The sequence below is a fragment of the Cetorhinus maximus genome, chromosome 1 (assembly GCF_964194155.1).
Source record: "Cetorhinus maximus chromosome 1, sCetMax3.hap1.1, whole genome shotgun sequence".
In the NCBI taxonomy this organism is placed as follows: domain Eukaryota; kingdom Metazoa; phylum Chordata; class Chondrichthyes; order Lamniformes; family Cetorhinidae; genus Cetorhinus; species Cetorhinus maximus.
Genome location: NC_135879.1, coordinates 222,644,004 through 222,654,549, shown reverse-complemented (window position 1 = coordinate 222,654,549; position 10,546 = coordinate 222,644,004).

The window sequence follows — 10,546 nt, the reverse complement described above, 5'->3', positions numbered from 1 at the left end:
CCTCACAATACTCTCCCTTACTACCACTATGTTCTGTAAGCACAGCATATAATATGTAACTGTGTTTAAACCTAATCATGTTCTGTCTAATGGTGTGTTTTAAATAAGAGCTGATAACTAACGGAGTAACCTTATGATTAGGGGATGACATCGGGGTTAAGGGTAAAGTTCAGAAGATTTCTGTAATAGAGAAAATGTAATTATAACTTGTGCAATCCATCCTGTGATGGTTGCCTGGAACTGACAACTGGGAACAGAGATTGAAAGAGGAAGGAGTGGATGAACTTTGGAAAAGAAATGGATTGAAGATAAAGGCACCAGACATTTGTGGCAACATGGAGCAGGTTTCTCTCTGACTAAAGCATCCAATAATAATGTAAAAGGGGAAGTGAACGGGCATGTGCAGTGGAGCCAATCAGTTGCACTGGAGACACTACCCACCTGGCTTCCCTCCTCCCCAGGCCAGATGCCAGTCAGGGAGGACTTGCAGGATAAATGAGATTCAAGTCACATACACACATAGCTGGAAGTCGAAGTAGACATGATAAAATTTACAGCGTGTGACGGACAGGCTAGCTAGCTCGAAAGTGGTCTGATCCACCACTTGGAGATGGAGACAATGGACTGATCATCCCTCTTGCTCTGTTCAACATGATTTTATTCAAACTTGCCTATTGTGAGTTTTTTTTTATTCATTCACAGGCTGTGGGCTTCACTGGCTGGGCCAGCATTTATTGCCCATCCTTAGTTGCCCTTGAGAAGGTGGTGGTGAGCTGCCTTCTAGAACCGCTGCAGTCCATGTGGTGTAGGTACATCCACAGTGCTGTTAGGAAACGAGTTCCAGGATTTTGACCCAGCGACAGTGAAGGAATGCTGATATATTTCCAAGTCAGGATGGTGAGTGTCTTGGAGGGGAACTTGCAGGTGGTGGTGTTCCCATCTATCTTCTGAGCTTGTCCTTCTAGGTGGTAGTTGAGTAGGATTTGACTTTGGGCCATTGATATCAAGAATAAACTTACGAACCTGGGAGGGCATGGTCAGAAGGGAAGGACAGCCTACAATTCCTTTGTGGTCCCCCCACTTGAATGGTTTCCTGCACCACAGTGCCATGGTCAGTTAGCTCATTCACCCTGCAGCCCCCACTCTCATCCAAACAAGCTGAAAGAACCTCAAACCTGTTTGTCAAGAAGATATAATAATTATCATAATATTAATGCTTCAAAATGATATCATTGAGTCTAGTAACTGGAGTTCGCCTATTGTGCTGGTACCAAAACCGAATGGAAAACAAAGGTTGTGTGTGGACTATTGAAAGGTGAATGCAGTGACAAAAGAAGATTCATATCCTATACCAAGGTTGGAAGATTGCATTGAGAAAGTGGGACAGTCAAAATTTATCACAAAGATTGACTTGCTAAAAGAATATTGGCAAGCACCATTGTCGGAGGGAGCAAAGGAGATATCAGCTTTTGTGACTATATTAGTTTAAAGTCATGCCATGTGGTATGAGGAATGCACCTGTGACATTTTAAAGACTGATGGACAATGTAATTGCAGGTCTAAGCAATTGTGTTGTTTATATAGACGGCATGATAGTTTTCAGTTCCTATGTGGGAGGAGCCTTTACAACATCTGGAAGAATTATTTACTCAATTACAAGAAGCTAATTTGGTGATGGACTTCGCTAAAAATGAATTTGCAAAAGCGCAAGTTATGTAACTAGGCCATACTATTGGGTATGGTAAGATGGCTCCGAGATGTGAAAGTCAAAGCTATCATGGATTTCCCAGTGCCGACAACACAATGAGAAGTTTTGAGATTTCAGGGCATGAGCAGGTTTTTGGAAATTTGTACCAAATTTTAGCAGTGTGGTTGCTCCACTGATTGAACTATTAAAAAAGAACAAGAAGTTTCAATGGACACAGAAGTGTCAGAAGGTGGTCTTATTACTACTGAATTCAAGGCAGACATCTCGAAATTTATATAAATTGAAAATTAGTTGTGACAGTTGTTTCAAGTTTCCCTCTGGGATTTGAACAACTCAGCGTTTACCATCGGCTGTGTCATAAAGTAGTTGGTGGCTCTTTGTGGGATATATTTGAAATTCCTTGATGTTTTTGGAGTCCATGAAACTTAAGGTTATAAGCACGAGAAGCACTTTGAATTCAGGAGTTGGTGTGAGGTTTTTTTGAAGTGATGAGACTGCAGTATGGCTTTGGCAGTTGCTCAGACTTGTTTGGGATTTGAAGTTATAACTTTGGCTGGTTTACAAAAGGTAACTACAGTTAAGTTGCTGGAATTGGTGGATAAATTACAATTGGGGTTACCTGCAGGGGTTAAGAAAGCAGATCTAATTAAAGGTATAACACAGCATTTAAAGTTGGAAGTGATACCTGCCACTAGTGAGTCACAGTTGGAGGTAGTGAGACTTTAGTTAGAAATGGTATTAAAAGAGGCTTGAATTTGAGCAAGCAAAGGAACTGAGAAAACTTGAATTGGAGGCAAACGAAAAGGAAGAAGAATTGGAAATGAAAAAACTGGAACTAGAGGCAGCAGAAAAAGGAAAGGAAAAAGAGATTATTTCAAAAAGAAATGGAAATGTGAAAACTTGATTTCCAGAGGGAAAAGTTAGCAATGGAAGAGAGAATGAAGGAAAGAGACAGAGAATATCGGCTTAAAAGGCTGGAAGTTAAAAAGGAGACCACAAATGCTGAGGAAAGTTCTGATGATACAAAAACCTTTAACTTAAAACTCAGTGGGGAGATGTTGAAATTTGTTCAAGCTCTTCCAAAGTTTGAGGGAAGAGACGTTGAAGCATTCTTTATTTCATTTGAGAAGATAGCTAAACAAATGAAATGGCCACAGGAAAACTGGACATTGTTGTTACAATCCAGGTTGGTGGGTAGAACATTTGAGGTTTATGCTTCGCTGTCAGAAGAAATGTCAATGAATTATGATGTGGTAAGAAAGGCTATATTGAGTGCACATCAGTTGGTTCCTGAGGCATACAGGCAGAAATTTAGGAATATGAGAAAACAGCCAGGGCAAACTTATAGTGAGTTTGAAAGAGTAAAACAAAGTAATTTTGACTGTGGATATGGGCATTAAAAATAGAGACAACATATGCAGCTCTTAGAGAAGTTATTCTTTTGGAAGAATTTAAAGATTCAATGCCTTTGGTAGTGAGAACTCATGTAGGGGAGCAGAGGGCTCAAACAGTAAGACAAGCAGTAGAAATAGCTGATGATTGTGAGTTAGTTCATAGAACTAAACCTTTTTCTCATCACGCTTTCCAGTTGGAAAAGGATAGAAAGTGGGAAGGTGAGAGGAAGGTGGGTAGACAGGGAAGAGAAGGAGTAGGTGGAAATTCACAGGAAGCTTTTTCTCAGAATGAAAAGAAAGGTGCTGAGGGTAGAAGTGACATTCAAAAATTGAAATTCAAAAATTTTCATTGTAATAAAGTTGGACACATGAAGTCAGTGTGCTGGAAATTTCAAGAAAAATTGTTGGAATTATAGGGATGCAGAAAAGTACTGGAAGTCAGAGTACTGTGAGTTCTGAGGTTCAGGCACAGGAAAAACCAATGGTTTGTGTGCGGGTAAAACAGGGCGAACCAGTGGTAGGTAAAGAAGTGGGAATGTGTTCACAATTTACCCAAGAGAATTCAGAGGAGCAGGTTGCAGAAATGTTTAGAGATTTTGTATGTGAAGGGAAAGACTTTCTATGTGTACAGGGTCAAGTAGGTAAAGATGTTAAAATTTTAAGAGACACAGGGGCTAGTCAGTCCCTAATGTTGTGGGATAGTGACATTTGTTGTTTAGAGGGAGTATTGCAGGAACAGGTGATAATAAGTGAGGTTCATGGAGATCCTAAACCTAGTCCATTGTGGAAGGTAAATTTAAAGAGTAAATAGAAAACAGGCGAAGTGACTGTTGGAGTGGTGGAAAAATTGCCCATTGCAGGGGTTCAATTTATTCTGGGTAATAATATAGCTGGATCACAAATGTGGGCATTGCCTATGGAAGTTGAGCAGCCTATAGAGGTGTCTTCAAGAGAAGTGTTACCGAGAGAGCATCCTGGATTGTCTCCATATTGTGTGATAATGGGCTCTCCTGTCCCCTGGGCCCCCTTACCTGCCTCAGCTACAGTCCCTGACCACCTTTGCAATTGGAAGCCTGTGACGAGTGATGTACCATAGGGACTGGTGCTGGGACCCTTGCTGTTTGTAGTGTACATTAATGATTTAGACATGAATATAAGTGGTATGATCAGTAAGTTCACAGATGACACGAAAATTGGTGTCATAAATAGGGAGGATTAAAACCTTAGATTAAAATATGATATAGATGGGCTGGTTAGATGGGCAGAGCAATGGCAAATGGAATTTAATCCTGGGAATTGTGAGGTGATGTATTTTGGGAGGACTAACATGGCAAGGGAATACACAATGAATAGTAGGACCCTGGGAAGTACAGAGGATCAGAGGGACCTTGGTGCACATGTCCATAGATCCTTGAAGGCACAGGTAGATAAGGTGGCTAAGAAGACATATGGGATACTTGCCTTTATTAGCCGAGGCATGGAATATAAGAGCAGGGAGGTTATGTTGGGGCTGTATAAAATGCTAGTTAGGTCACAGCTAGAGTACTGTGTGCAGTTCTGGTCACCACACTACAGGAAGGATATGATTGCACTGGAGATTCACCAGGATGTTGCCTGGGCTGGAGCGTTTCAGCTATGAAGAGAGACTTGATAGGCTAGGGTTGTTTTCCTTAGAGCAGAGAAGGCAGAGGGGGTAGCTGATAGTGATATACAAAATTATGAGGGGCATAGATAGGGTAGATAGGAGGAAACTTTTCCCCTTAGCAGAGATGTCAATAACCAGGGGGCATAGGTTTAAGATAAGGGGCAGGAGGTTTAGAGGGGATTTGAGGAAATTTTTTTTCACTCAGAGGGTGGTTGGAATCTGGAATACACTGCTTGAGGGGGTGGTAGAGGCAGGAACCCTGACAACATTTAAAAAGTATTTAGATGGTCACTTGAAATGCCATAGCATTCAAGGCTACGGGCCAAGTACTGGAAAATGGGATTAGAATAGATAGGTTCTTGATGGCCGGCACGGACATGATAGGTCGAAGGGCCTGTTTCTGTGCTGTATAACTCTATGACTCTATGACTATGACAAATCAGAAGATCATATCTTAACAGGTGTGACTGCCTCTTGGTACAAAGCGTCCAGGTAACTTTCCCCCTCCCTGATGTGTCACAGTGTCTGCAGCTCAGCCTCCAGCTCAATGTCTCTGAGCCGAAGCTCCTCAAGCCGCAGACACTTACTGCAGACATGTTTGCCCTGGATCAGTGTTATCCAGTAGCTACCACATGCTGCAGCCATGACACATCACCTGTCCCTCCATACTTATGTGCTTTAATTAATTACTTAATTATTTTATTCAAATATTTATTTTCTTTTATATATTTATTAATCTTATCACAAATTCCTGTACTATTTTAAACCTTAGGAATAGAATAGACCTTGACCACTTAGCAGATACTTACCAAACAGTTAGCTTCTTCCCCTGCAGCAGAGGAAGAACCAGTTCCTACAGGGTGAAAGAGTTAAAGGAGCACCTCCCACCTCTTGTCTCCAAACTTCCTCCCCTCACCAAACTCCCACACTCCATTGAGATTGCATGCTCAGTGTTGGTTGCAATGAGAATGTCTGAATTTATATGTTCTAAACAAAGGAACTAGTTGAATCTCTGAGTTTCTAGGTCCTCTTTTCACCCATTCTTTTAGGTGGTTGTTTCTGTCTCCGAGTCCTCCCACTCTTCTAGGCAATTGTTACTGTCTCTGGGCTCTCTTTTCACCCGCTCTTCTAAGTGGTGGTTACCGTCTTCGGGTCCTCTCACTCCTCTAGGCGGTGGTTACTGTCTCTGGGTCCTCTCAGAATCCCCAGAGTCAGTGCAGTCTCTTTCATTGGAAGCAGAGGAGTCCATCGCAGCCATGGTGGCTGAGATGTCTCTGGCGCATGAGTGCATGATGACTGTTATTGAAAGAGTGGCCAATCTCATGCAGCGTCAGGCATGGAAGGCCAATGCGTTGGTAGGCACACAAACCTTGGCCTCTACATGATGGTGGTTACATTGAAAAGCATTGAGGGCTGAGCACTACATCAAATACAGAGAAGTGCTCACTCACACTTGGTTAACAGGGAGACAGGGAGGTGCAGGTCAGCCCTGCAAGGGAAGATGGCATTTGGGAGGGGTTTGGGAGGGAGTGGAAATCTCTTCAAAGTGCCCTCATGTATGGGCTTTCCCAGCAGCCCCTCTGACAAAGGCACGGCGGCTCAAGTCCACATGCCCCTGAGGCTGGCCCTGCACAGATGCAAGTGGGACAGTCTTTATTGAGGCCCTCATTAGCAACTAAAGTTGGGCCTGGGCCTGGAATGGAGCAGCTGCCTCCAGCTCTGCTGCAGCCACAGGGGTAGCACCATGTAGAAGTAAGAGAAAGAGCACACAGGAATGGTCTTAGTGGCACAAAGAGATTTACTTGGCAGCTTCTAATGTTAGCGATGAATGAAATGTAGGTTCTCAATGCAGGGCAGCAAATGTAATGTGAGGGAGGGGTCTTATTGAAATGGAGACCTTGTATATAGGAAGGGAGTGGTGTGTGAGGCTGCTATGTGAGTGCCAGAGCAATGGTGGCACGAGGGCAATGATGATTGTACTGCCCTCAATTGAAGTATGCGTGGATGAAGGTGTTGTGGGCTTTTTTGGCAATTGCAGGTCCATGCCAGGATGCAGCATAGGCATCTTGAATGTTCATGCTCTGTCGGCACATCCTCATCCTTGTCCTCCTCCTCCAAGGATGCCTCCATGTCCCTTTTGGCCCTGACCTCAGAAAATAGTCAAAATCAGTAAAATTCCGCCTGACCCGTCAGGTGTAATCCAGGGCTTTCCCTCGCTAATATTTCAGGAAGATCAAAAAATTCTTTTAGGTCAATATGTAGAGGGTCCAACAAGGGACGGCGCAGTGCTGGACCTAATTCTGGGGAATGAAGCTGGACAGGTGGCTGAGGTGGTGGTGGGGGAGCATTTTAGTGATAGTGACAACATGGCATGGTTAAAGTTTGTTATGGACAAAGAAATAGACAAGTTGCAAAAAAATGTTTTGGAAAGAGTGGATTTTAGTAAAATAAGGCAGGATCTGGCCAAGGTAGACTGGGAACAGTTACTTGTGGGGAAATCTACAGAGGAGCAGTGGGGGGTGTTCAAAAAGGAAATGGGGAGGGTACAGACTCAACATGTTCCCTCTAGGGTGATAGGAAGGAGTAACAAGCCCAGAGAACCATGGGTGACCAGAGAAATTCAGGTTACGATGAGAAGCGAAAGAGAGGCTTTTAGCAGGTGCAAGGGAAGCAAATCAGTGGAGGTATTAATGGAGTACAGGCAGTGCAGGGTGGAGCTTAAGAAAGCAATTAGGAGAGCAAAGAGGGGATATGAGAAAGCTCTGGCTGGTAAAAGTAGGAAAAATCTCAAGATATTCTATAAGTATATCAATGGGAAGAGGATAACCAGGGAAAGAGTAGGGCCCTAAGGGTCCAATCTATGGGTGGAGCCAGAGGACATCGCTAGAGTTTTGAATGAATACTTCACATCCGTCTTCACCCAAGAGAGTGAGGATGAAAGTATTGACCTCGGGGAGAGAGAATGCGCGGTTCTTGAACAAATTGATATAGGGAGTGACAAGGTGTTGGAGGTGTTGGCAGGCTTAAAAATGGACAAATCTCCAAGTCCAGATGATTTGTGTCCCAGACTGCTGAGGGAGGCAAGGGAGGAGATCGCAGGGGCTCTGACCCAAATTTTCAATTCCTCTCTGGCCTCAGGAGAGGTGCCAGAGGGCTGGAGTACAGCTAATGTGGTTCTGCTATTTAAGAAGGGTTGTAGAGATAAGCCAAGGAATTACAGACCAGTGAGTCTCACGTCAGTGGTAGGGAAACTATTGGAGAAAATTCTGAAGGAGAGAATCTAAGTCCACTTGGAGAGGCAAGGTCAGCATGGCTTTGTCAGAGGGAGGTCATGCCTAACAAATTTGATTGAATTTTTTGAGGAGGCGATCAGGTGTGTAGATGAGGGTAGTGCAGTTGATGTAGTTTATATGGATTTCAGCAAAGCCTTTGACAAGGTCTCACATGGGAGACTTATAAAGAAGCCAAATGCACATGGGATACAGGGTAATTTGATAAGGTTGATTCAAAATTGGCTTAGTTGTAGGAGACAGATGACAGAAGGATGCTTTAGTGACTGGAAGCCAGTGTCCTGTGGAGTACCGCAGGGATCTGTGCTGGGTCCCTTATTATTCGTCACTTATATAAACGACATAGATGACTATGTGGGGGGTAGGATTAGTAAGTTTGCGGATGACACAAAGATTGGCCGGGTGGCTAACAGTGAGGTTGAGTGGGCTACAGGAAGATATCGATGGGATGGTCATATGGGCAGATAAGTGGCAGATGGAATTTAACCCTGAAAAGTGTGAGGTGATACACTTTGGAAGGAGTAATTTGACAAGGAAGTATTCAATGAATGGCATGACACCAGGAAGTTCTGAGGAACAAAGGGACCTTGGCGTGTGTGTCCATAGATCTCTGAAGGCGGAGGGGCATGGTAATGGGGTGGTGAAAAAGGCATATGGGACACTTGCCTTTATCAATTGAGGCATAGATTACAAAAGTAGGGAGGTCATGTTGGAGTTGTATAGAACCTTGGTGAGGCCACAGCTGGAGTACTGTGTGCAGTTCTGATCACCACATTATAGGAAGGATGTGATTGCACTGGAGGGGGTGCAGAGGAGATTCACCAGGATGTTGCCTGGATGAAACATTTAAGTTATGAAGAGAGGCTGGATAGACTTGGGTTGTTTTCGTTGGAGCAGAGAAGACTGAGGGGCGACCTGATCGAGGTGTACATGATTATGAGGGGTATGGACAGGGTGGATAGGGAGCAGCTGTTCCCCTTAGTTGAAGGGTCAGTCACGAGGGGATATAAGTTCAAGGTGAGGGGCAGGAGGTTTAGGGGGGATGTGAGGAAAAGCTTTTTTACCCAGAGGGTGGTGATGGTCTGGAATGTGCTGCCTGAGAGGGTGGTGGAGGCAGGTTGCCTCACATCCTTTAAAAAGTACCTGGATGAGCACTTGGCATGTCATAACATTCAAGGCTATGGGCCAAGTGCTGCTAAATGGTATTAGGTAGGTAGGCCAGGTGTTTCTTACATGTCGGTGCAGACTCGATGGGCCGTAGGGCCTCTTCTGCAGTCTGTGATTCTGTGATACTCCTGCTCCTAATTTCTGTGTTCATATGTCTTCCAACAAGTATATTGATTCCACTTTAAATACTTGCATCATCAATAGGGAGCAATGCTACTGCTACGATCACAGGAATTAGTTTTTTTTATTCATTGATGGCATGTGGGCATCGCTGGCTGGGCCAGCATTAATTGCCCATCGCTAATTGCCCATGAGAAGGTGGTGGTGAGCTGCCTTCTTGAACCACCGCAGTCCACCGCAGGTACAGCCACAGTGCTGTTAGGGAAGGAGTTCCAGGATTTTGATCTAGCGACAGTGAAGGAACGGCGATATATTTCCAAGTCAGGATGGTGAGTGACCTGGAGGTTCCCATGTGTCTGCTGCCTTTGTCCTAGGTGTGCGTGGTTGTGGGTTTGGAAGGTGCTGTCTAAGGAGCATTGGTGAGTTCCTGCTGAAGGTGATTGGGCCTAGGATGCTACTCTGATGAACTCCTGCAGTGATGTCCTGGAACTGAAGGGATTGACCTCCAACAACCACAACTTTGTGCTGGGTATGACTCCAGCCATTGACTCCAGTTTTGCTAGGGCTCCTTGATGTCACACTCGGTCAAATGCTGCCTTGATATCAAGGGCAGTCACTCTCACCTCACCTCTGGAGTTCAGCTCTTTGGCCCATGTCTGAACCAAGGCTGTAATGAGGTCAGGAGCTGAGTGATCCAGAATCAAAACTGGGCATCAGTGAGCAGGTTATTGCCCAGCAAGTATTGCTTGATAGCACTGTTGATGACTCCTTCTACTGATGATCGAAAGTAGACTGATGGGGTGGTAATTGGCTGGGTTGGATTTGTCCTGCTTTTGTTTACAGGACATGCCCGGGCAATTTTCCACATAGCCGGGTAGATGCCAGTGTTGTAGCTGTGCTGGAACAGCTTAGCTAGAGGCAAATTTGTAATCTGATTGTTTATGCTATTTAATACCATTTTGAACCTGACTTAGGTAGAAAAATCCCAGGATTAATTGTGTTTGAAATTCGTTATGAATGACTACAATTACTCCTACCCTGTCCTATTTCTGTCTTTTCTTTTATGAAAATCAGGGGCTGTCCTTGTTCTCATGTAACATCTGACTGTCTATTCATACTTGTAAGGAACCCTCTAATCGTTGTTTTATCATGTTCCCACTGTCTCCATGTGAATTCATCTCAATATGTTCCCAATCTGTGTTCAGTAGAAGTGCACACTTTC